We start from the raw sequence: 5,321 nt of genomic DNA, 5'->3' as shown, positions 1-5,321 counted from the left end.
CGAATATCTCTAAGCAGAGCGAGGATCAGACAGCCGGAGTCCTCAAGTTCGGTAGCGTTGCATAAAGGATATTTGGTGTTGTGGGATACAAATACGTTGGGCAAGGCAAAAATTCACATGTGGCGCATGATCCGCAACGGCCTCGCTGTGGGGGCAGAACTCCATCGGCGTCGGATCAAGCCGGGCGTTTTTTGTGTTGTGTGCGCCCGAGAAGAGACCATCATGCATAGGTTCTGGGGCTGCCAACATTCAATCATGTTTTGGGAGACATTGAGGGCCCAGGCTGGGCTCGTTTTGGAGGAACCACCGAAATACTTGGACAATTAGCGAGCCCTTGCATCTTGGCTCTTGGACTGGTTTACTCGGGCAAGCCATGACGAGAGGGAAGTGATGCTTCAAGCAACCTGTAGTTTGTGGCTGGCGTGCAATGAGACAAGGGAAGGGCGAAAGATTGCAACACCCCATGAAATAACAGCTACTGTGCAGGTGCAGGTTGCAGAGTGGAGAGCATCTCACGAGACGAGGGCGCCACAACCGGAGCCAAAGACTGTTCATCGATGGGTTCCACCGGATGCTGGATGGGTAAAGATCAACTCCGACGGCGCAGTCTCCAGGTACGGGGAGAAAGGAGGAGGAGGGGCGGTCCTTCGTGATCACCAAGCGGCGTTCCGAGCAGGACTGTGCCACTTCTTCCCAAACATTGTTGATCCTGAGATGGTTGAGGTGTTAGCTTGCAGACATGCGGTCAGAATGGCAAATGATCTACACTTCAGGCGAGTGCATGTTGAGCTTTATTGTCAGACTCTGGTCAGGACGCTCAACGACCAGCAGAAGAACCTATCGGCTGTTGGGCCTTGGGTGGAGGAGATAAAGGAGATGCTTCGGTCTATGGAGGAGTTCAAGGTGTCATGGATTCGTCGGTCCGGGAATGTAGCCGCTCATAAGCTAGCAAAAGTAGGGGTAGGGGAGAACCGTTCGGAGATTTGGGTGGGCTCGCCACCAGACTTCATTTTAGATGTAATTTCAGACGAGATTCCTAGCTTTGGTTAAATAAAGCGGCATGATTTCCCCCTCAAAAAAATAAATAAAATAATAGTCTCCAACACCAAGGCCATTAGGGTTAGAAAAAAACCACTTTACTTTAAAAGATCTCCTTAGTCTATGACTTGTGGGCCCTGTTTGACCATGTTGACTAGTTAACTGGTGACTGGACTAGTTGACTTGGTCAACCCAGTCCTCTGGTCCCACCTGTAAGCCACTTTGGCTAGCTACGACTAGGTACAAAAAGAGTATTCTGTTTTCAATCCGAATTAAAACAATTCTAGTAAATCACAGAAAATGTTTAAAAGTTTGTAAATTCATAGAAAATAAACCGTAACTTGGATGAACAAGTTTTATATATGAAAATTTGCTCAGAAAAATATATTGAATCCGAATGTGCAATCCATTCATCTGTCACATGCCCCTAGCATGGTGAACATGGAACCGTCCCCTCTCTTTCATCTGTCCGGAAAATGCCTAATGCCGGGAAAACATTCCCACATGTTTCCCCGCTCCGTCAATAACACCTAGCACTGCGTTAGGTCACCCCTAGCACAACGTTTTGCCATGTCTTGATTTCTGATGCTATTGTTTGTTCTGTTATTTATTGTCTCCCCCCTCCGTTACTTCTTTTCTAGTAGACCCCGAGACTGCCGTTGATTTGGTGATCGACTACTTCATCGTCGAGGGTCCGTATCTGTCTACAGAGCTTCCAGGCAAGCAAACCCCCTTGATAATTCTGATATCGCCCATTCCATTCTCTCTCATGCTTGCATTCGATTTTGCTACTGTATTCGATTGCTCCTATTCTGATGCATAGTCTGCTTTTGTAACCTACTTATCTTATCTGCTTAGTATAGGTTGGTTAGTGATCTACCAGTTACCCCTCACCTTGTCCTAGTTTCCCCCGCTTTACGATCGATGACTCGATCAACATGATCGACGTCCATAGCGCGACACATCACATCACCCCCTTAGTTGTATGAATCTGCAAAGTTATTATCGAGTGCGGAGGGTGATACCTCGCTTAGCACTTTTGATGAGATCTTTGTAATATAGTTAAATAGTTGTGGTCTACGGAGGGTGATTCCTCCTTCACCACTCCTGATAACGATTCTGTCGTGCAACACATCAAGATTGAACCCTCGAGGGTGATTCCTCCAAGTTGACCTTGACGGATACATTGAGTAGAATCCATCAAGGGTGATTCCTCAGGTTCCCCCCTTGATGTTTTAGACACACGGTTACTTTGACTTCACCTCCAGAACAATGTTAAAGACGGGTCGGCCTCGAGGGGTACCCGCAAGAGTTACTGTTACTGCAGGACTGGAGGGACATGCGGTACCACCCCGGTAGAGGTGGACCTGAGTTCCCGACAGTCTCTTGCGAGTTGGGTTGACCATGAGGGTACCCGCGAGTTGATGTGTAGTCGGGTTGACCTGGAGGGTACTCGCGAGATCTCTACATGGCATGGCCGGGCATTCCGGGCCCTTGTCGTAAGTCCACAAGATGGGGCGACGGGGTCACATGATCGTGAGTCTCTACTCGTTACCGTGCGCTCCCAAGACACTAACGGTTTGGATATGTGGTCCGAGTAGGCCTCTGGCCTTTTTCGCACTGACCACCATGTGGGAATAAGTATGGGCACTCTGTGTCATATGTATCAGCCGAAAGATCTCCAGGCATCAGCAATGCAGCGACACGCGCTCGGGTGGCCCGCTAAGCACATGCCTTTTATAAGGAGGTAGCGAGGACTGATCCTGGCCGTCCACGCAACATGCAGGAGTGCGAAAGGCGATGGGGCCAAGACCCCTGAGTGCTTAGGATGTAGACCGGCATGCTGGCCTCTCTGTTGAGTCTATGCAAGACTGCGGTGCATTGATCGGCTGAGGCTGGTCATGACCAGATGGTGTGTCCAGCCAAAGTTGATCGAGCGTGTTCAGTAAGTTTGTGCACCCCTGCAGGGAAGTATTATCTATTCGAATAGCCGTGTCCACGATAACTGTCGGGGTACACAAACAGGGGTGTATGTTTCCCCTGACTTGTGCACGGACAGTGGGCCTCCTCTCCGACAGCCGAAGCACGGCAGGGAAACAACTACACCAAACATCCAAATCAAGACCAAGCCAGAGAATTAGCTCTTTGAGAGATCAAAGAGCGGATCAAGAAGACCAACACAAACCAAGGCAACTAGATGTTACCTTGGGAAAGCCTCCCTTGTCGGGCAGGAGAGCCTAGCCAGGTCGAGGCCGCCCCAAAGGCGAATTTCCCCACCAAAGCAGCACCGCTCCACCGAACGACGACGCAAATTGCCTATCAATACGGTGTCGAGCCCTCAAGGTGATTAAGTGGCTTCTACTGAGCACGTGGCAACCATTTGGAAGGCAGATTACCTCTATATGACACCCGTCTAGAGGTGTGTCAAGCAGATAAGCATAAGATGCTTAAGCGACACAACAGGCTTGCTGGGCTGCATCCTCAGCATGACACCTAGCAGTGTATTTAATGCACTTTGTCCTAACCGACAGAGTTAGGTATGATAGCACCGTTAGCTATCTAATCATTAGATAATGACTATTTTTCCACTGTGGTTACCCCTTGGACTATAAAAGGAGGGCCATGGCAAACAAGAAAAGGATTCAGACCCTTGCACATTTGTATGCGCGTAGTTGCTCTCCCCGAGGCGACCTTGCTGGTCTGGTGCGCTGCGTGCTCATCCTGTTCCACCCTGCAATCCACGAAAGCAGGAGTAGGGTTTTACGCTTCTCAGTGGCCCGAATCTGGGTAAAAACCACTAGCGTCACCACTGTCGTGCTGTTTCATGGTGTCTGCTCTTTGTGCAACGTGACCTTCTCCCTCACCGAACCACAAGGGGCCGATGGCCCATAGGTGTTCGTGTTCACCACGACACCTTTGGCGCGCCAAGTAGGGGGAAGCGCTTTCACGAATCTAAGGTTGTGAATAGTGCATCAAGCCGCATCATCATCTCTGTCAACGCTCTCTTCGTTAGCGGTTTTGGAGTGGAAGAACAATGTCGTTCCCACTCTTTGTCCTACCCATATTCCGCTGCTCGCCTCCGCCGTGGCTGCGACGACAATGGTAATGGAGGGCAGTGGCGATGCAATGACCGTGTGCGGCACGGTTGGGGCGTGGACACCATGTTCCCCACATCTGGGAAAGGAAGCGAGGCGTGTGGTGACGTCGCCCTCCTCGCGAGCTCCTTCTGAGCATGACCAATGCCAGAAAGTATCATTTGGATAGACAAGAAAAATAGTACGTGGACGACTCTCCTACCTCCCCCCTTCCTACTTGTCGACGATCAAGCTATGCAGTGGTAGCGTCACCAGCGTCGATGAGCCCACGTGGAACTCGGTCCAGCATTTGTCTCGACAAGGGTGAATCCTGAGTGGAGTGCTGGTGCACATTTGTTGGTTGACGCCCCAACAAGCATGCTCCGACAGGGTGTTTTGCGCCAGCGTGGCTTTCATACCTGCTGCCATGAGGTTGTTGACAATATAAGGAAGGGAAAAGAGGGGCCGAGCCTTTCTTATTTCCTACCATACATCATCAGTTGAGAGAATTTTTATTCGCTCCTCCGGCCCTTGCCGGGGCTGGAAGAATAACTACTAAACTACCGAGTCTTCCCCTTATACGCCTTCTTGTTTGTTATCTTTTCAGAACAAGGATGGATACACGAGCGCTATCTTCTTAAGATACACGAACGGAAGGAACGATCATGAGCGAGGAAGGAGATGCTATGCCTAACCAAATGCATGACCAGCAAGGGAGGGGAGCATGAACGGAAGCTAAGTTAACATGTTCATTAGTTTTCCTTCAGAGCTCGCAATGTTCATCCCTCGGACAACCAAGATTTTCGTATGGCAAGCCTATCGTATAGTGGTACCTTACTGTAACGCCCCGAGACCGATGTGCCAGGTGTCTTCCAGTTATTCGCTGTGGTTGCGTTGTCATTGCTTGTGTGTCATGCATTGCATATCATGTCATCATGTGCATTTCTTTTGCATACATGTTCGTCTCATGCATCCGAGCATTTTCCCTGTTGTCCGTTTTGCAATCCGGCGCTCCCACGTCATCCGGTGTCCCTTTCTACCTCTTTTTGTGTGTGGGGGTTAAACATTTCCGGATTGGACCGAGACTTGCCAAGAGGCCTTGGTTTACTACCGGTAGACCTCCTGTCAAGTTTCGTACCATTTGGACTTCGTTTGATACTCCAACGGTTAACCGAGGGACCGAAAAGGCCTCGTGTGTGTTGCATCCCA

Source organism: Triticum aestivum, chromosome 2A (genome assembly GCF_018294505.1).
Source record: "Triticum aestivum cultivar Chinese Spring chromosome 2A, IWGSC CS RefSeq v2.1, whole genome shotgun sequence".
NCBI classification, from domain to species: Eukaryota; Viridiplantae; Streptophyta; class Magnoliopsida; order Poales; family Poaceae; genus Triticum; species Triticum aestivum.
The sequence above is the reverse complement of the archived record's forward strand: the minus strand, read 5'-3'. Positions refer to the sequence as shown.